Source organism: Protopterus annectens, chromosome 3.part0 (genome assembly GCF_019279795.1).
Source record: "Protopterus annectens isolate FY-2018-M chromosome 3.part0, PAN1.0, whole genome shotgun sequence".
Taxonomy (NCBI): Eukaryota; Metazoa; Chordata; order Ceratodontiformes; family Protopteridae; genus Protopterus; species Protopterus annectens.
In genome coordinates, this window is record NC_056731.1 from 894,426,973 (window position 1) to 894,450,493 (window position 23,521).

Genomic DNA, 23,521 nt, shown 5'->3' on the forward strand with positions numbered 1-23,521 from the left:
GCTTTGCTGTGCTGTTTGTCCCTCCAAACACACCCCAATGCCTCCCTAACATTGCTGTCATCCATTCTCCTGTCAGATTTGGGGTGTATCGACACCACTACACACTGGCCACACCCTACTCCTATAGAGCCATCCCATCGGTTTACTCACTCTACGTATCCTCAGACCTCCCATATGTTTAGTCCACAAACACTGGTAATGTGAGCGACCAAAGGAATACTATTTGCAATTACTGGGTTGCCCCACATGGAACACGCATGTGTTTATGGCAAGATTAGACTCTGTACTTTATTACATCCTTACTCCCGTTAATATGACACTACAGTTCATTAATATGTATGACTATGCGGTATTGCACACGCTACACATGAGTACCTAATTATATATGTTTTCAGTGTATTTCTTTTACAATTAGACCGGTTTAGTACTTGGCATTGCCATAGCGGGCAGATCACAGGAATGATTCCATGTGTGGGGAAGCCCTCACATTTGATTGTCATCAGCACAGCACTGACTTTGGAAACTGTACACACCTCTGCATTCATAGGTTCATAGGTAGGTACTAGGCTATCAGCCCTGGGGCCTATACAAGCCCAGCCAAAAAGGTACCCTGGCTTTTGCCACCCAAGAAAATTATTTTCCTGTGCCACTGTCGAGCAGAGCCACAGAGGTGATCCCTGGGGTGAATTTCCTATTTCCTATCTAATCATCAAGATTTTTCTTGAAGAGTGCTAATGAGGAGCTTTGTTTCATATAGATAGGTAGTTTATTCCAGAGTATGGGAAGTCTCTGGGACAGGAATCTATCCCTCCGGCATGTTCTGTTTATTGTGGTGACAAGGTTTATGTCCCTAGAGCATGTAGCTCGGAGGGATTGGGATTTCTTTAAGTGGAGCATGTCCAACATCTCTGGGTTTAATATAGCTTTGTATGATAGGCAGAGATCACCTCTGAGTAGGTGATATGTGACGGAGTAAAGCTGGAGTTTTTTGAGACGGTCTGCATAGGGCATCTGTTTGAGGCCAGTAATCCTCTTTGTGAGGTATTTCTGTGGCCTTTCCAGTTGTTGTAGATGTCTTGTGAGGTACATACCAAAAGGGGCATTGTACTCTATAATGGGTCTAATGAGTGATGAGTAGAGGGGAACAATGACCTCTTTTTTTCTGGATGAGAAACCTTTTGTGATGAGGTGTGCCACGTAGAAGGATTTCCTGACTACTGTGGTGATGTGATTATCAAAGGAGAGACTACTCTCCACCTGTATCCCAAGGTCTCTTATCACACTTTTGGTGTTAAGTATACTGCTGCCTATGTTGTAGTTCATGGGTACAGAGTTTTTACCAAAGGGGATGACAATGAACTTTTTGGCATTGAGCTTGAGGCCATGGCTTTGACACCAGGCATCTGTCTCAGTAAGGCCCTTTTGTAGGATGTCCACATCGTTAGGAGTTTTGATTATGGCTCCTAGTTTGCAGTCATCTGTGAATTTCATTAGCCAAAAACCTTCTGTGTTAGCCTGTACTTCAGAGAAGTAGATACCAAACAGGAGAGGACCCAGGACTGAACCCTGTGGTACTCCACTTGTCACTGGTCTGAAGTCAGATTTGGAGTCTGCTACTTTCACAGTGTGGCTTCTGTCAGTGAGCCATTTGGCAACCCATCTTGTGACATAGAGATTTATACCTAGTTTAGTGAGTTTATCTATAATTCCAGAGTGGGGGATGGTGTCAAAAGCCTTGGCAAGATCTAGATAGCCTGTGTGACCCACCTTATCCTTGTCTACGGCTTTGGTGACTGCTGCAAAGAAGTTTATCAGGTTTAGGAGACATGATCTGCCCTTTACAAACCCGAACTGGGTGGGGTCCAGAGTTTGGAGATTACCAATGTCTTTGTTTATAAGATCCATGATGATACGTTCCATGGCCTTGCAGACCAGGCTCATCAGGCTAATGAGGCAGTAGTTCCCAAGGTCCGTGGTGGCTCACCCCTTGTGGAGTGGGATAACCGTCGCTGTGCACCATTCAGCAGGCACAAAGCCTGAGGTGAGGCTATGATTGAACATGGTACTTAGGTGGGGTGCCAGTTCATTCTGTAGTTCATGTAGAACGCAGCCTGGGATGTTGTCGGGTCCCATGGATGCTGTGTTCTTGGCTTTGGAGAGTGTGTTTTTTACCTGTGCAGCTGTGATTACAGGAACTTTTGCATTCTTCCAGTACAGAGATGGGCTCTTTAGGGGGTGAGAGGGGGGTGAAGTTAGCACTGAACCTATCTGCCAGGATGTTGGCAATATCAGTTGGGTCTGTATAGTTAGTGCCATTGTGCTGTAACTCAGAGCAGATCTGAGTGTTACCATTGAGCTTCTTGACATAGCTATAGAATGCAGTTCTAGCAGTTTCACCTCATCGCTCTTCTCCACAGCCTATTATTCCATCTACTATCGATGTTTGTATGTGCACATTCCTATTATTTATGTCTACAAATGGAATGCATGTGTTAACAGAGAATGTACTTCTGCATATTGCTGTCTGCATGTGTGTATGCATATATGCCTATTACGAACTCACTGACCTCCACGGGGCAGTCCAATTAGAACTGGGCCATCCAACCCTGGCACGCCTGGATCCATAGTTTCATACCCATAGTTCCTCCACCCCACCCGTGTTCAACTTACACGCATAACTTCCAATATCCACTTATTATCGCAGCCATGACACACCTCCAAACATTGCCCTACCCAGAGCGTTAGGGGCCCCACGCATATGTTGTCCCACCTTGTGTATTCTCAGGCTCTCCCACCATTTAGCATTTGAACATACCTGCCCTTGCTTGTGTTAGGGATTACGGCCAAATGTGCCTTAGAATTTTTGGTAGTCCCAGCAGGGACTACTCTCTGTCTGTGTGTAAAGTAGACTTAGCAATTCAACAATGTTACTCCCACTGGTAAAACCCTGCCTGTGGTGTGAGTAGCAGTGCTCTGCTCACTCCTGGCCAGCTTTTTATGACATACACTGACAGCACTATATAATACCATAGCTGCTGTTGATTCCCTTCTCATCCCTTGTCTATGCTTTATTGTTACGACCTTCATACATGTGTATATATACATATATATATATATATATATATATATATATATATATATATACACACCCACACACACATATATGTGTGTGTGTGTGTGTGTGTGTGTGTGTGTGTGTGTGTGTGTGTGTGTGTGTGTGTATATATATCTATATATATATATATATATATATATATATATATATATATATATATGTTTGTATATATATATATATATATATATATATATATAGATATATATATATATATATATATATATCACAGTCAGAGTGAAAAGCTGGAGGAGAGTTTAGTAAAATGTTTTTTACTACTCTGTTATAAAGAGAAAAAAAGTCTTGTTAAGCCATGCTTTGTTACATGGGTATTGGATGCATGGCTACATTTTTGAAGGAATTACTTGGAAAGTGTCATGTTTGCAGAAGAATACTGCCAGAAGATTCTATCTGAATCATACATATCTGATAGCTGCTGGGTACTAAAGCTGCAGAAGAGAGGGCCTGGAATGTGAGATCCCATGCTAGGTGATTAGCGAGGATGAGAGAAGCATGCGTTCTTAGCAGAACCCCCTCTATGGTTCACCTAGCCACTACAAAGAAACACTAATTTTGTGGACATCCTCCCTATATTTGGCCATCGACCCTACTGCTATCCTTAAGCTCCAAAAGGACCACTTAAGAATGTGTTCCAGTGAATGACTTATTGCATAAGAAACCATAACTATTTGTAAAGTCCATTACTTTGCCTAATTGTAACTGTACTAGCTAGAACCCTGATGTGAATAAACTGCATTACCTATTTGTTCCTGACAACAAGGCGCTAGCAGCTCCAACCTCCCTATATTCTCTCTTGTTCTCCTCTTCCTCACTCCTCACCCTTTTACTCCTTGTTCTTGTTCCCTCCCTTGCCTTGCACATTCCTCTGACTTTCTGTCATTTCCAAACTAGACTCCCTCATATACCTTTGCCTTCCTGCGATTCTACCCTCTGCATTACCTGTGCCTCCCTCTAAAGCATCACTGTTTGGGCTCTTACACTCCATTGCTAGAGACTTTCTCTCTTTGCACTTTTTCACTACCTGTTAACCACAGACCTTTGGGCTCTCTCCTGTTTCCCTAAAGCCTTCCTGCCTTTATCTCTCCCTCTGCTAACTCTAAGCTTTGCTTTCCAGTATCCCCTCCATCCTCCTCTTCCCAGGCAGTAGCAATATCTCTCTTACTGATTGTTTTCTTGGTCTTTCTGGTCCCCGGTGTTAGCCCCACTCCATTCGCCCTCGCTACGCTCGGGCTCTCTTCATTCCCCTACTCTACCCCCATTCCCACCCACCCCATTACAATTTCCTTTATACCATCCTGTCCCTCCCTTTCCCCCATAACCATCCAATAGCTGTTAACTTCCTGTCTTAGCTCTAACAACTGTGTACCCACTCTACCTTCCTTTCCCCTGTAACCTGACACAACCTTTTCAATACATCACTCCTTACTCTAAACTATTTCTGTAATTAAGAACTCTATCATATTATTCCTCCCCAATATAAAAATGAAACATCTTATTATTTCTATCCCATTCCTATTTCTCCTCTCAACCCAAACCTCGTATCACTTCCATCACCTCTATCTAACACTACATTCAACAACCACATACAACTCTGCAAACTTCACAACATCCTCCTTCTGCTTAATTTATCCTGCCTTATTTAACCTCACAGACACATGTACACACAAACTACCAAAATTGCACACAATTTGGCCTAACTCTAAATCTAAAACCAAACTCTACAAACTAAATTTGCACTTTCCTCTACTCTCACTACCCACTACTAGCACACTGTTATCAGGAGATATACACCACAACCCTGGCCCAAACTCCCCCCTCCCAACCACCCACATCGCTCATCCTCAAACCCCCCTCCTTCACCAAACAATTTTCAACCTTCCCTGCCCACTACAACTAGATCATCCCCTCCAAACACCTTGCCATATACTCTCTAAATATTCAAAGCCTAGCCAATAAAATCACCGACTTCCATGCCTGGATAACCCATACAACCCCTCACATCCTCACGCTATCTGAAACCTGGCTTAAACCACATATCTCCAACAATGAAATTCTCCCACCAGGCTATAACATATATCGCTCAGATAGATATCCAAAAAAAGGTGGTGGAGTCACCATCCTCCATTCTAACAACCTTAGTCTATCACCACTCCCCATAACAGTCCCCAACTTTCACCCAATAAAACTTATAATACTCATCTGCCACCTCAACCCTCACAAGAAAATAGCTATTGCTTCCATCTATATCCCTCCTGGAAACAATCTAAACACTCTTAAAAACATACTGTCCTGGTTTTTCCATAACATAACTTATGAAACCCTCATCTTGGTCCAAACTGAAAACTGACTCTCCCCAAAATAGTATTAACTTACACGGCTTCCATCAATGCATATCGTCCCTCACCCGACTCCATAGAAATACATCTTCTAGCTCCATAATAGACTAGATACTTACCAACTGCCCCCACCATTACCACAACCCTATTACTTTACCAGACCAACTTAATGATCACCTCCCCACCACTATCCTCAGATTAAACACCCAACCCCCCAAACCTCATCTATATAGGGACTGCCGTACACTCACCAATTTTAATCTAACACAATTCAACTCAAATCTATCTTCCATTGACTGGACCTTCCTAAAAAATATCCCACTAGATAATGCAGTCAGCAGCTTTAATTACATCTTCCTGAATACCCTTAACTCCCTTGCTCCTTCTAGAAGAATTCAAATAAAATCCAATCATGCCCCATGGCTCTCCAAACAAGCTAAGTCCCTCATGCTCAACAGAGATAAAACCTGGAAAGCCTGGACCAAAACCAAATAATTATCCTACCTTCACCACTATAAGCACCTCAGAAACCTTACTAAGAAACAAGCCAATGCAGATAAAAAGTCCTTCTACAACTCTGGCCAACTTACTTACAAATCCAACCCTCAGAAATTCTGGACTACAATAAACATAATCCTGGACCCAGGCCATCCATCAACACCCAGCCCCTTCCCAACACAAACCCTCTAGACACAGCTACCCTTCTTAACAATCACTTTATCAATACTATTCAGTCACTCATCCCATCAAACTGTAAGACTACTCCCCTGTCTACCCTACCCAGCCTACCAGACAATCCTCCATTCTCTCAACATCCTGTCTCCACCTCCTATATAAGATATCTTCTTTATAAACTCAAACCCTGTTCTTCCTCCACAGATAATCTACCACCAACCTTCCTTCAACTAGCTGCAGACACCATATCTTACCCAGTGTCCATATTAATTAACAGACCTATACAAGAATCCACTGTCCCCACTCTCTGGAAATACTTTTTTACCATTCCTCTGCACAAAGGTGGCAATTCTACTGACCCTTCTAATTACTGACCCATAACCATCCTATCCCCCCTCTCTAAGATTCTTGAAAAATGTGTCCACTCCCAACTACTCAACTACCTACTCCAACATAATCTCCTCACCCCCACCCAACATGGTTTTCATCCTCAACACAGCACAACTCCTGCCCTACTATCCTTTACCCATACCATTGCTGATGTCCTGGACAAAAATAAACTTCTATCCTGTCTCTTCCTTGACCTTTCAAAAGCCGTAGATACAGTCTCACATCCCCTACTGCTATTCAAACTTGATAATCTTAACCTATCTACCTCCACCTTTACCTGGTTTTCTAGCTACTTAACTCACAGGAAACACTCAGTAAGATGGCTCTCTTCCACTTCTCCTTTTATACCTGTTCCAACAGGAGTTCCCCAGGGCTCCATCTTGGGACCCCTCCTATTTAACATCTTTACTAATGACCTCCACACATCTTGTAAACAATCTTCCCTCATCCAATATGCTGATGATTCTAACCTCATCTGTATCTCTGACAGCATATCCGAACTTCATACTCTTACCCAACAGACCTTCCTCTCTACTGAACAGTGGCTAACCAATAACCTACTGATCCTCAACCCCAAAAAGACCAAACTGTTACTTTTTCTTCCCCACTCTCTCTCTTACCACAAATCCACATTTACTATCACTTCTTCAAATAACACTACTATCAAACCTGAAACCCAAACCAAACTTCTAGGCGTCATTATCGATGATGAACTGAAGTTTAATACGCACTTACACAGTATAAAAAAGACTCACCAGAAACTAGGTCTTCTATATCGTAACAAAAGATACCTAACATCTAATGGTAGACTGTCCCTTGCCCAAGCTTTTCTCCTTCCTTCCCTTCTATATGCTGCCCAGATATTTACCCATATCCAAACTACTACCTTAAACAAACTTCAACAAACATACCATAAGATAGCTAGATTTGTTACAAACTCACCATATAATGCACACCACTGCCTATCCCTTAACTCCCTACATTGGCTCGAATTTCCCCACTTATTGCAGCTATCTCAACTTCAAATGCTACACTCCCTTCTCTACAAACCTTCATTCTGCCCTACCCTCTCTTCTCTCATCTCAATCTATTCTCCTCCCCGTACTCTTAGTACCTCTAACTGACTACTGCTACAAACCCACCAACCCAAAAAAACTATAGGCAAATACCTCTACAAATCCTCCATTGCCCAAACCTGGAACAAACTTCCCAGGGACATCTGTTCCATCATTCACCCATCCCATTTTAAAGAAAAACTCAAGGCTCACCTACTAAAATCTAAAATCTGTCCTTGCCAAACCTCAACTTGATAACTTTCCCCATACCTTATGTCATTCCCCCCCTTTTTTTCTTAAACTGTTTTTGACCAAATCAAGCCTGTTTTTTTCTCCCCAAATCTCTGATACCTGCACTGACAAAACAAACCAGTAATGTAAATATGTAAATATGAATCTACACTGCTACCCTGTAATATAATACAGGTATACTGCCTTTTAATTTTCTTCTTTGATTTGTCTAACATATCTATTGTGAAACCAATTTGTTCATATTCAACACTGTATAACTTTTTTCTATTTTTTTAAGTATTATCATGTTTTTGTGTAAACTGTGCTTGTAAAAGACCTACTTAGTGATTGTATAACCTCTATTGTAAACTGCTGCATTTCTTGGAGCATTTCTCCTCGGGTCTCCACTGAAAATGGGTCCCAAGCCTAGTTGGACTAACCCAGTTAACAAATGTCAATAAATAAATAAAAAAATATATATATATTTATATATGTATATATATATATATATATATATATATATATATACACATATGTGTGTGTGTGTATATATATATATATATATATATATATATATATATATATATATATATATATATATCTTTTTTTCCTATGCTGGGCACTGCTTACACCCGCGCAAACGCACTCGCATATGCCTCCTGTGTTTTACATATGTTTACTGCCGCTTATTTGTGCTTACTTGTGCCTTATTCATTATGACAGTACCACTTTGATTGAAGGGTTCTGGTTAAAAGCCCCATGCAATACTCAAGTTCACTTTTACATGTTATTATGTCGGTTTTACATCAGAACAACATTCATTCCACAAGGAAAATGATATGTGCTATAGTCGAACTTGAACAGTGAATGCCTGTTTGTTAGGCAGATGCTCTAACCACTACACTATTGGTGTTCTGCTTCATTTATATTTATACCCATGGTTCATAGTTACCTGAACACATGCCTCAACACTTCACTAACACAGCAGGCATCCATTCTCCAGTTGGGAAAACTACACCACTAGACATGTGCCATTCCCTACTGCTCTGAACCCGTGCTGCATGTTGACTCACTCCGAGTATATTCAGACTTCCCAAGCCTATGGTCCTGGCACATAGATTTGTATGATGGTCAGGGTGTTCATATGATCATTTGGGTTTAAGCTTGTTTGAATGGGGACTGGGACTGTTCTGTACCTGTTTGAAAGTCAGACTTAGCATGTGGACAAGGTTACTCCCCCTGTTAGCATTCTACCTGTGGTTAGAGACACAGGGGTTTTGCCCACATCTGGCTAGTTTGATATGTCAGCACTAGATAATATGGGTGTTACACTGCTGTTTTCCTTTGCAGTCATTATGAATGCTTTCTTGTGCCCATGTTCATTCTGTATATATATATATATATATATATATATATATATATATATATATATATGTATTGTCTGTACGTATGCATGCATATACATCTACATGATTAATTACTTTGATTATACTGTTGAATGATTGTGCTGTCTGCTATGTTTGTGATAACATCAGAGTTAGGTATAACTGCCTTGGCCTAGTGGTAAATCACATTGGTTGTGGTGTGTAAGGTCCTGGCGTCGAACCTGGCTGAGGCAGTTTACTGTGTTGCAAGGCAGAAAAAGGGCTGTTGGACAAAGGGTGAGTAGAACACTTTTCACCAGCGGTTTTCCATTTCACCATGTTTAACCGCTGTTTCCCATCATGCAAACATCTTCTGCATTCTTACTGTGATACCTCACCCCAGTTCACATTTCAGTGGTATTATATCGTTATACAGCATAAAAGAGCAGGATATGCTTGTATAAGGATTACACATCATAAATGGTGTGTGCTGCAGTCAAACTGGCAACGCCTGCTTGATAGGCGGATGCTCTAACCACTACACTATTGCTGTGCTACTTCATTTGCATGTATACCCATGGTTCATAGTTACCAGAACAAATGCAGCAAAACATCACTAATACAGCAGTCATCCATTCTCCAGTCAGAAAAAAATCACACCACTACACATGCGCCACTCCCTACTGCTCTAAACACGTCCCATATGTTGGCTCACTCCAAGTATATTCAGACGTCCAAAGCTTATAGTCCTGGGACATATGTTCATATAATGTTCTGGGTGTTCAGTAAGTCTTCCGGTTTTTGGCTTGTCTGAATCGAGATGGTTTGTAAGTCAGACTTAGCATGTGGACACAGTTAGTTCCACTGTTAGCATCCTACCTGTGGGTGGGGATGCTGGAGGTTTTTCTCACCTCTGGCCAGCTTGATATGACAGCACTAAATAATACAGGGGTTCTGCTGCTGTTTCCCTTCACATTTGTTATGACTGCTTTCTTGTGACCATGTTCATTCTTCACATATATATATATATATATATATATATATATATATATGGTTCTATCTGAGTACATCGACAGCTGACAAGACCGACAGCAAATTTTGTAGACTGGGTTAAGCGAAATTTCACAAAATCGAAAGTACCAAACAGCGACGGCGGATAACATCGACAAAGTGTTAATAACGGGTCAGGATAATATGTTGGTTGTAACTTACGAATACAGGATTGTAAACCATATGTTTGAAATAGGCTAGCTCTGCGGAGAGAATCTGTCATAACAACTACTGGCAACACCGCTGATAGAACAAATCACATTTCACGGATTATTAGGTGCTAATTAGATAGTCTACGTTTAAATGCGTTCAGCAGTAGTAATTCCTGGTGCTATGCATCGAGGAGAAAATGGCTTCCAATGAAGGCAGTAGTCCAGGAGTGATTGGCAGGACATATAGCACAGTACAGTCACAGAAAAGTAAGCCAATGTTAATTATAGACAACTATTTGTACTACATGGAACGTGCTAGGAGCGAGAGAAGGTACTGGGCTTGCAAATACAAGTGTACGGAGAAGTGTAAAGGGAGAGCCGTGACCGTTTTGATAACTGAAGGTGATCGATTGGAGAGGTCTGTTGCACATAGTCATGCTGCAGAACCAGGGGAGGTAGACCGCTACGTTGCCTGCAGTGAGTTAAAAGTTAGGGCTAGTCTTAGTGGAGATACACCGGCACGTATAGTGGACAATGCTGTATCGTCTACACCGTTATGTACAGTACACCACCTGCCACAACGGAGAGCTTTATTGCAACAGGTGAATCGCGTTAGAAGACTCAAACTTGGAATGCTTCATAACGTCAAGTTAACGTTAGACACAATCGATTTTAGTAAGTTCACATTGAAAAATGGCACGTTCATAAGTAAACAGATGTCGGATAGTATGACGGAGACAACTGTAGTTGTATTTAGCACACTACAAAATCTGACTGATTTAATTAAAGCTACTATTTGGTTAATGGATGGCACCTTCTTTTGTAAAGGTGTTATCATCCGGCAGTTGTACAGCATTCATGCTTTTGTTCAGTATGGGACATACAGTAAATCTGTCCCATTGGCATATGCCCTGATGTCTAAGAAGTCGCTGAAAGCCTACAACTATTTGTGGAGTAGCTTACTACATTTGTTTATGTCTAATACCCTCGATATTCAGGTTAGATTTGTGTTGTGTGATTTCGAAATAGCAGCGGTAAAGAGCATAAGGCTTAATCTACCTGATGTTGCATCTAAAGGTTGTTTGTTCCACTTTGGGCAAAATGTGTGGCGGAAGGTGCAAGCCTTGGGTCTAACATGTACGTATAACTCTTCCAAGGAATTGCAGTTAGCTATCAAATCATTAGTTGCTCTAGCTTTTTTACCTGAAGATAAGGTGAAGGAAACGTTCAATGAATTGAGGGAATCTTTTCCACAGGAAGGTACAGACGTGGTGCAGTATTTTTCCAACTGGTATGTGTATGGTAAGTGTCGGAAGTTTCATACACGGTTCAACTCATCGATGAGATTTCCACCACTGTTTCCAATTAAATTTTGGAATGTGTCAGAATTAAATACACTGTGTTTACCTAGAACACAGAATACAGTGGAAGCCTGGCATAGAAGATTGAAGTGCCTCTTAGGGGGGAAAGGTACTGACTTGCAGTATTTGTTACACATACTTGCACGAGAGCAAGACCGGGTCGATGAGTTGCGGATACGCATGTCTGTGGGCTATGTGCCTTCTCCTAAGAAGAGAAAGGTGGTGTTGAAACAGCGCCAATTTGAGTCAGTCATTGCTAACTTTGATAACTACACTAATCTGGAGTTTGTTACAGCTATCGCCAGACTGCTGAAGACATAATTGTGAATGTTGACGTTGTACCGTTTGTATTTGCTACAGGAGAGTTCTGCTTTGTTTTGTATACGTAATGGATTTTGAAACAGTGTAGCACAAATATGTCTGCTACTAAGTAATATGTTATGATTTTTACGTCGGACACTGACGGATTGCCGGGAATGATGGCTTTAAGTTTCCTGTAATTATAGGAATGATCAAGGATGTTTTCATACCCTTATGAGATACGGAAGCGTATATGACCGCTATTTCGTTTTATTTGGAAGTATTCAGAAGAAGCGTATATGACCGCTATTTCGTTTTATTTGGAAGTATTCAGAAGTTATGACAGTTACTGTTGTGAGTTATTCGCTGTTTCTCGAGCATATAAGTGTCGGCGTTTTGGCAGTCGGCTATTTGCGTTTGTGTTCATATTCATTGTCGATGTTCTCGTGTCAGTGTTGTGGTTGTCGGTTATATGGTGCTTCGATGTACTAAGGTAGAACCATATATATATATATATATATATATATATATATATATATATATATATGTGTGTGTCTGTACATATGCATGCATATACACCTACGTACTTATTTACATTTCCCATACTGTTGAATGACTGCCACTTACTGTCGCCCCTAAATCCGATGGCCATTATTCTGGGCATCATATAAAATTAGCAGCCCTTGCATGGTTTGGACCCAGGAACGGAAACCCCTTAGTCACTGGTTTGACCACTACACCATCCGTGGCACATTCTGCATGGATGGTAATTAGGTTATATGACTTTACTACAGGCATTCCACACTACTGGCAACAAATGTGACAGTTGGTTGGTGTAAATATGTATAGTACATGTTATTTTTGCAAGTATACATATTTATAAATAAGACACATACTTGACAACTACTTATATGCATGTATGTGTGATGTGTAGCTGTAGCTATGCGTATATAAGTATGCACATTTATAGATGTATGACTACATATCTGGGGTTGTACATGGCCATGTATATGAACACCCGCATCCGGGAGGGATGTGTACCGTTTTTATGCAGGAGTTGTGTGCATCATTACGACGTGGAACCTGGACAGGTTATACAATTTGTGGACGTGTACTATTTGGACGATGGCTAAGGGGAAGCTTCTAGGGAACATGTGAAAGGCATATATTCCTGATAATGCACATGGGGAAATGTGCATCACAGTCAGGTGTTTAATCCTGGGTCATATGTTATGCAGGACCGGCTGGATGTCTCTGTGGCTGCACAAATATCAACATCTTCCCTAATAAGTAGTGCCTGCATTTAGTGCAGTTTCTGATTTGCACTCCTAGCATTAAGCAGCATAACCCTGAGTTTGCCTTTTGAGGATATTTTTATGTCAGGAATTTTGTTCTTATGACATTGCCCAAAAAAGTCATTATGGGGGGGCAAGTACCTTGGCCAGTAACTGAAAGGCAAGAGGTGACAGATGAAGACCACCCTGGCAACGAAGTGTTGTCTGTTAACCATATCATTCCAGGCTGACAAATACTGGATCCTCCTCGACTGACACCAATAGCTAAGCCAATTGTTGAAGTCAATATTTATTTTTTTTGTATTGAGAAATTATCCTTGGTGAAGGTAGAATGCTGCTTAGGGCTACCAACATACCTATCTGGGACAGATAATCTGAGAGGTCAGTCAGATCTCTCTTCATATAGTCCAGTGAGGTACATTTCAAGTCATTAACTTCAACCTGGAGTATGACAAAGGTGTAGCTGTGTTTGTTGTTGAGAGACTTGAGTGTGTGCATGACTTTGTAGATCCTGGCACCTGACAGGCAGCTGACCATGACTTTCTCCTTGTACAACATGGTGAGGGGGACATCTGTGTGTTTCACTATGGATTCACCTATGACCAAGACATTGGCTTTCAGGTGTTTTGCCTCATTTGTTTTTATATGTAGTGGGTTCTGTTTTGACTGTAATGTGCAGATTTGCATTTGTGAGGTCTCAGCTCTTTTTTGTAAGCCTCTAATGACTACCTCTGTGTATGTGGGTATATGTTGTGCCCTTGGTCTGTTTAGGAGGTGAAGTGTGTGTGTTGACAACCTGTTTGATATCTGGTTTGTTACCTGATAGATAGAGAGAGAGTATTTATTCTAGATTCGTTGTATGGTTGCATCTCTCACATATTGTATTTATAATTTTCACGAGTACATGGTTGTCAGTATACATGAGGCAATAGAAGCCTAGATTTCAATAGAAGCCTAGCTTTGTAAAATCACAAGTACTCTTACTAAGGATATATTGATGGTCATTGTTAGCAGGGTGATTTTATGAGCAGCAACAACTGGACTGTCTCTGGGAGACATAGGTGCCAGTCCAGAGGTATCTTTATAAATACCCAAATCTCTTGAAAAGGGTCATTGAGAAGCACTGCTTCCCACACAGTGGGAGCCTGTAACAGAGGAGTGTGAGTCATTGGGGGATATATTTGTCTCCCCCTGCATGCTGTGTTTATGTCACAGGCTAGGTTGAGAACCCTGGTTCAAGTTATCCCTGTCCCATTTGATTTTCAGATGTCCAGCATCTCAGTAGGGCAGGGTCTGAGACTTCTCTGCAGGTAAGGCATAGGTCACCTCTCAGCAACTTGCAGGAAACTGAGTACAATGACAGGTCTTGTAGTCTTTCCACATATATGTTGTTTGGAGGACCTGCATTCTCCCAGTCACAAACCTCTATTTTTTCTCCAATTGCTGCAGTTGTCTGGTGAAGTACAGACAGAAGGGAACCTTTTACACAATTAGTGGTCTGATAAGGGTGGAGTACAACAGAGCTATGACCTCTGTGGTCTTGGATGTGATGTCCATATATATGATGTGTCCAATGCAGAATGTGTGTCTCACCACGAAGGATACACAGTGATGAAAGTGTATATTTCTATGAGCATGTGTTCACAAGTCTCACAACGGTGTGTTTGAGCTGAGAGGGGTGCTATGTATATCATAATTAACAGGGTACTTCATTTGAAAAGGAAACAATGAGTCATTTATTTGCTGTAAAGTTCAGTCTGTGAGTTTGGCACCAATCATGTCTGTGTTAGCCCCTTCTGTAATATGTTATCATCAGTGGGGGAATCTATATGAATGTGTCCAAATAAGAGTCATCTGCAAACATGGTAAACCACAGGCCACCTACCATTGGTTTTACTTTGGGGAAGTAGTCTCCACACAGTTCATGGCACAGAATAGATCCTTGTGGTATTCCGCTGGTTAGTGGGCTAGTGGTGGAGGTGTAGTCCAGACTTTGAGAGTAGGTGTTCTGTTGGTGAGCCATTTGCCTATCCAGCTAGTACTGTATGGCTTATTTCCCAGATGGGACATTTTTACTATGAGGCATGAATGGGGGATATTGTCAAAGGCCTTGGATAAGTGAACATAAGTGGTATACAAGTCTTCAGGGTCAGTATAGTCCACAAGGTTCAATAGGCAAGATCTATCCTTGACAAACACAACATGGGTCAACTCAAGTGTGTTGAATGTCAAATATGTCTCTGTGGATAAGGTCCGAGTTGATCCGGTCCCTAGCCTTGCACATAAGGCTTGCTAGGTTTATGGGTCAATAGCTGTGGTTCTACATTTTACCAGATTTACTTTCTCTAGTGTAAGTGATATATGTATGGAAAAAGTATTGAGACACCAGGTTGCAGTGCTTGGGGGGAGGGGAGCAACACTTACCTGTATAATAAATATGTGACATACTGTGAGATAGGTCCTTCATTTTTTAAATTTTCCACATATAATGTCATGTCATGCACAAGAAATAGACAATAAACAGCAGTAATACTTAACAGTATGTAGTTTTCCATTGCACAACAATTAGCAAAGTGTGTATGCATGCAACATGAGCCACATTGCTAAAGTCTGACATTTACTACTGAGACTATGAAACTCACCTGCTACTTAACTGACTCTGTGGCAGCATGTGTTAATGCATTGATACTTCTCTTTTTGGGGCCAGATAGTACTGGGTTTGAATCCTTTTCTATCTCTTTTTTCCTTTTCCCATGTTTGGGCACCACGCCACACAATGTAAGTATGGAAAATGGAGGAAAATGAATGTCAGGTATGCCTGTGTTTATCTGGTGTGCACAAAACACAGCAGTGCACATACTGGAGCACAGGAGCAGACAGGACCCAGACAGCCAAAAATAGTAACCGGATGCATTTAATTAATACTATTGGGTATTGCACAAACCTGCTAAGTGACGCTGCATGCCTGTTAACAGCAAGACCTTAAGAATGAAAAGTAAAATAGGCAGTGTCATGTAACTAGTCCTGTGGCAGAAGGTGTAAGTACAGGGCTGGAGTACAGATGGTCCTGGGTTCTAGTACAGGTTGTGCAACCTTTGTTTTACTGTTGTGACATTGCAGTTTATAGCAATGAATTGCAACATAGACAAGTGTTTTCTTAACCTTATTGTAGCAACAGGACTGCTATACACATTGTCCTGGGTTCAAGTACAGCATATTCCATACACTTTTAGTGTTTTTCCACTTCCCACTATAGTCACTCTCACTTATAACACTTGACATAGTATAGCTGATATTAATTATATGTATGAGGGCTGAGACACTAATATTGTGTCAGTTATTTCTTTATTTTGTTATTTATTTATCTATGTATCATCACATTTATTATTAAATGCATGACTGTGGGTATATTGTGTACTGTATTCATGTAAGCATATGTTTGCTCTCTTGACTGCCACAATCTTCACACAACTGCCTGTACGTTAAATAACCTTGAAATTGCATGGCTCGCCACTGTTGCGCACCCTTCCAATTGTGCACTGTGTTTGTGTGATGGTACTCAGTGCTCAACATTTTCAAACAGTGCGCACACTCCCAGTAAGCATGATAACTGAAATTGGTGGGAAACCATTAATCTCCATTGCTCTTGATCCATGGAAAACATGGCAGGCATTTGTGGAGATGGTGTGAGATTTAGGGCTCAGAGATGAGGTGTCCAGGCAGGAGTCCAAGATTTTTGTTAGACTCCCAGTGACCACCACAGTGCCAGGTTGCTGCAGGGGGACTATTCCGGGTTCCAGTATAAGTCAGAGGTTTGGGATAGTTTGGCCAGGGCTGTGACCAGTGCCATCAGTGTTCCCTACACTGGTGACCAATATAGGCACCACTTTAGTGACCTACATTGGAGGAAGAGGGGTACCCTTGATGCTTGGATTGAAGAATTTAGGACAGAGGGCATCCCACAGATGTGTAAGGCTCAATTACAGAGAGTACTTGTAAGAATTAACAGCTGAATGTAGGCAAGACTGGTATTCATAATGGTATTTTGTTCTGTTCCTTTTTTTCTGCAGCTACTATGGAGAGGGAGTACAATGTTAAGACCCATGCCACTAGACTGTTGAGAATGAGGGAGACATGTGGTATGTATGCAGCAGAAGAGCAGTGTTATTGTAGCATTAAAAGTTAAAGATAGATTGGTATTTTATACAGTTGTCTCAAATTGAGCATGCAAATCTCAACTGTAAAAGTAAGTATGCATGCATTAGTCTGTTACACAAACCAACAATACAATATTAAACTTTAGTCAGAGGTGGTGGGTTCAAATACCATACTTCCCAACTATACAATAACTGTTAAGTCTTAATTATGTCTAACTTAGAGGTTTAAAGTAAAAGTTTATACCAGTGGCACACATGCCCTGCTGTAAACTGTAATCTTTATAACTGGAACATGCATACGCATAATATACGCAGATATAAAGGAGTACTTTCTCCAATCTGTAGTATAGTGTTCATCTGTTAGGAGATGCTAGTCTTAAAACCAGTAAGTTATCTATTAGGGGGTGGTAATCTTAAGAGTAAAGGTTAAGATAATAGAATCAAATAATTGTATTAAATCATTGTATGTTACATATGAAGGTACTAACCTTATCTGTTTTTTTTCTCAAATCCCAACCCTTATCTCTTTTTTTATTTTATTTTATTATGTGTCATCAAAATGTGTCAATGTCATCCATGTGTACCACATCACACAATGCTCCACAGCATAGTGGGGGTAGGCCTCCCCCACAGGATCCCCCTGCCTCCACTCCACCAGCTCTGCCACAGTTGCCCAGTACTTCTGGGAACTGACCTAGCAGCACCACCTCTGCTGCACGGCACTACCTGCCCCCTAAGGTAGTTCTGACCTGGATGATAAGCCAGTGGTTCCCTCTGAGGCCATTGGTAGGGGTAGTGAGTTTATCACTCAAGCTGAACTATTGGGGATGGTGCAAAGTGTTGTGCTTGGCACTGTTGGTGCACACCTACACTGGATGGAGGAGCTGCTGTCCCTCATTTTATGTAGGACAAGAATGAGGAGAAAGAGATGTCTAGTGCTCCAGCCAGTGGAGTAGTGAGGTGAAATGATGGCAGTCCTGTGGGGAGGGCTTGATTCTCACTGTCAAACAGCATGACATCCATGGGTCCTTGATGCTCCCACTCTCACCCCATCCATGATGTCCATTAACCTCTTTTGTCCATCGCTGTCTCTGTGTCTTGTCTTGTTTGTGTTGTCTGTCTAAAATTACTTTCTTACATACCCAAGTTACTAAGCACAGACATACCTATGTCCCTTCCCTAATATTCCTGTCTCTCAAAAAAAAAAAAAAAAAAATGGGCACCTGTCCCACAAAAAAAAAATGTCCCTTACATAGGTCTCCATATCACACACATGTCTTCTTGACACACTTAATTTGGTCCAATTGTCTATACAACATGATTGTGTTGTGGTCACCCTTCTCTCTGAAGGTGACAGTTCAAATTCAGCTAAGATTCTGCATATACAGTTTTTACTGTTAAAGAAATGGATAGCTATGTTTTCTTTCTACCTCTCTCCTGCATACTCCTGTATTGCTTTCCATTTGTTCTTCCCCCTCTTTGCTCCCCATTTCACCACTGTCCTATTTTCCCCATTTCTGTTAATTTCTTTAATGCACTATTGCTGGATGGTGTGCATCATGTAGCAACATACACCAAAGGTAATACGAAAGTAATTAAGTGTTAGAATCAGTAGTATTCAAACCCAGTACCATATGGCCCCAAAAAGGAATGTATCACTGCATTAACACCTTTTGCCAGTGAGTTAAGTAGCAGGTGTATTCCACAGACTCAATACTAACTGACAGACTTAAGCAATGTATCTCACATTTGCACAGTGCTTAGCAATGCTCAAACAGGTGTAGCTCACATGTGCATACACTTTGCTAACAGTCATGCAAACCATCTGCTTCTTCTGCTATGGAAATGTATATATTATGCTGTGTTTCTGTGGTCTACTGTCCACTTCCTTTGTATGACATGAAAGTACATGTAGAAACATTACAAACTGAAGGCTCTATCTAACTGTATGTCATATATTTAAAATACATCCATGTCTTGGCACCCCCCAAGGACTTCTTGGATACTGACCCCAAAGACCTGGATGAATTACAGGACATACCACCTATGTTGAGTTATCCAAGGCCTTTGACACTGTCCCTCATTCATGTCTCATAGTGAAGATTTCTCATCTGGGAATTAGGTTGTACAGTACTAGATGGAGAGCCAACTGGCTCAACAACAGAACACACACTCTCAAAGTTTGGAGAATGCACCTCCACCACTAGCCCACTCACCAGTGGAATACCACAAGTATCTGTGTTGGGCCCTCAATTGTTTGGGAAATACTTCTCTGAAGCACAGGTAACAGTAGATGCCCTGTGGTTTACCAAGTTTGCAGATGATTGTTAACTGGATGCACTCATATATAGTCCCCCGATGATGGCAACATATTACAGTAGGGGATAACACAAACTGATGATTGGTGACAAGCTCAATGACTGACCTTTAAGCATACAGTGACTCTTTTCACCTTTGTCAATGGTGTACCCCTGCTAAATATGATATACATAGCACCCTCTAAGCTCAAACACAGTGCTGTGAGACTTGGAAACACATGTTGATAGCAATCTACACTTTCGTCACTATGTGCCTATAGTGGTGAGACACACAATCTGCATTGTGCACATCATACATATGGACATCACATCCAAGACCAGGGTAGTCATACCTCTGCTGTATTTTACCCTTATCACACTAATAATAGAGTACAATGCTCACATCCCTCTGCACCTCCCCAGACACCTGCAGCAATTGGAGAGAGCACTGGGTTGTGCCTGGGAGACTGTCAGGCCTCCAAACATGATATATGTGGAAAGTCTGACATGCCTGTCACTTTACTCCGTATCATGCAGGCTGCTGAGAGGTGACCTATGGCTGCCCTGCAGATCAGTCTCAGACCCTGGCCTTCTGTAAATGATGGACATCTGCAATTCATATGGAACAACTGTAATTTGCCCAAGGGTTCTCAAACTAGCCAGTGACATAAACAAAACATACTGGAGAGACATATATATCCCACAATGATTCACACTCCTCTGTAATATGTTCTCACTGCACATGAAACAGTGCTCCTTAATGACCCTGTTCAAGAGCAACATTGACTACTGGTTGGGTGATTGTAAAGTCACCTATGGGCTGGCACTTATGTCCCTCATGGACAGAGTCAGTTGATGCTGCTCACAAACATCCTCTGCCAAAACCTACCATCCAACTATACTCAATAATGGTACTTTTGTTTGTACACAGCTAGGCTTCTAAAGAACTTAGTGCTTTTAGGTTAGTAACCTCATATGAACCTATGAAGCTATATGCCTATGCAGTCTTCCCATCCTCTTGTCTCATACATGGCTTGCTCATGTCATCTACTATAAGTTTACATGCACTCATGTATAAATCAGACTTGAGCTGTGGTGCTTACATTAAGTACTGTGTTCTGTAGTCTATGTATTTAGATAGGTAAGGGTTTTGTTCTCACTGCAGTCAAATGTGTGTGTGTGTGTGTGTGTGTGTGTGTGTGTGTGTGTGTGTGTGTGTGTGTGTGTGTGTGTGTCTAGACATCAGACATGTGTATCCTATAGTTACTTCTCCAGTTACATGGATTGACAGTATTTTGATACTTGCTCATGCCTACACATCCATTTCATACAGGCCTCTCATCTTTTTTTCTCCCACATGGCCTGCTGATGTCATCTACTATAAGTCCACCTGCACTGCTGTATAAACCAGACTTCAGCTGTGGTTCTTACATTAACTGCTATGTTTTGTAGTCTGTGTACTTAGATAAGTAGAGGTTCTATTCTCATTGCAGTCAAGTGTGTGTGTGTGTGTGTGTGTGTGTGTGTGTGTGTGTGTGTGTGTGTGTGTGTGTGTGTGTGTGTGTGTGTCTGTGCCTGTGTGTGTGCATCTGTGTGTGTGACAACTGTTGTATGACATTACAGAGAACATTTTACACCAGTATGTGGGGCACTGTTATCTTCTCCTCAACAGATACTGCTGATGTCATCATCTATTAAGCATTGTCTAACACAGTCCAAGTCAGACTTGAGCTTGTGGCACTTGTGTAAAGTACTGTGTTCTGTAGTCTGTGTACTTGTACAGGTAGGGGCTCTATTCTCACTGCAGTCAACTGTGTGTGTGTCTATGTATGTGTGAGATATTGCTTGATGTTCCAGAGAGCATTTTACACCATCATATGGGACACTGTCATCTTCTCCTCAACAGACACTGCTCATGTTATCAGCTATATCACATTTTTGGATATGCAGTACACACACCCGGGCAGGGTCAGAGACTGGCTTGGGGGCTAGGCAGAACTCACGTCATCCTATACAAGAAGATTTATAGTGACATGGCTTTTAATATATCCCCATACATCATGGCATGGTGTAGGACCTGTGTTATCTTGCTGTGAAAGCCCTGTGGTCTGTCCATCTGCTACATGTATCTGGTGAGGTAAATGTAATAAAGAGCATTATACACTATTAGCTTTGTAATGAGGTTTGACTACAGCGCTATCATATAATCCTAAGATGTCAATATGATGATGTGACTTAGGATGTGCACAACATAGGCTTTCAATAGCAATGTGGACAGTTGATGGTCAAAGTTCAGATTGTTAAAATGTGTCACAGTGCATGCATCACTGGGTTTCTGCATAGCAGGACTGCTGACAATGCTGTGACTAACAAGGAAGTCCACTTTTCAGATGAACAATATTACAAACACACATTTCCACATTTATTTGAAAATCATGTGCCTTTGTCACCATTCATTCGTGTGTGTTAGCTGCTCCTGTACTATATTACACAATATGCAAGAATCAGCAAACTTGGTAAGACAAAGGCCATATACTTTATCCTGAACTCTCTAGAAAGACAATTCAAGCAGTGAAGTGCCAAGCACGGATCCCTAGAGTTTGCTACTGGTGAGATCTGTAATGGTGCAGGTTGATTCACCAACTTTCACATGATGTGTTCTGTCAGTGAGCCAGTTGTTTACTCATCAACTGACATAAGGTTTAATTCCCTGCTTGTTTTTTTTTCTCAATAATACCTGGGTGTGTAATTGTGTTAAAACCCTAGGCCAGATCACAATAGGCAATATGCACTGTCTTGCCTTCATCCAGACCTATCACATGGAATCAATTTGCTGTGATAACATCACAGATCACCCATGGTGTGACCCATCTCATACACCTTCCTGATATGGTTGAATACACAGTTCAACACACCCTCCACATGGCCTATGTTCCCATACAAGCGTGTACATCAATATGCATCCACCTGAGTTCAGGGGACAGCACCTGATGCATGCATATATAGAGACATACTGACTGTCCTTGACTATGAGGCAGACCAACATGTTATCATGGACATCTACATGTACATTAGTAATATTTCAGGTGTGTGCAACAGACCTGCATGAGTTGTTACTACTACATCAGGTCTGTTACATCTGATAGATGTTCTCAAAGAGGTTATTGAGGGTATGCATGATGATAACAGTATCACTGTGAGGAACTTGAACAGGTCAAGCCATTTGACAAAATCCACACTGAGGTACTCAATCAACACTGTCATATGTGGCCATAAACATCTATATCACCAAATGGGTAGACTACTGTATGACATATGTGGCATCTCACTATGTTGCAATGTATGGTGTGAATTATATGTCAGGTCCAGTGATCAGGTCATTACATTGTGTGTCTGCTAGGCCTTTTCTTGCCCATTACTTCAGTGATGGATATCACAGATGACATACACATGCTTTGTCCAAACAGCTGACTGAAGGACTACAGCTTGTGTGCAATCATTGACTCCAACTGTGATATTAGTATAATACAGACAGTATCAACACATACCAGAGACTGCTGCCACAGCCATGACAACACCTGTATTGATGAGACATATGGAGGGTTTTGTTGAATTAGGAAACACCAACACCAACCATGTATAATGTGGGCATCACACCCTAGAATGAGACCTATATGTATGTGATATCTGTTCTTGGTAGAGGATATGTGGTACATCCACCAGCA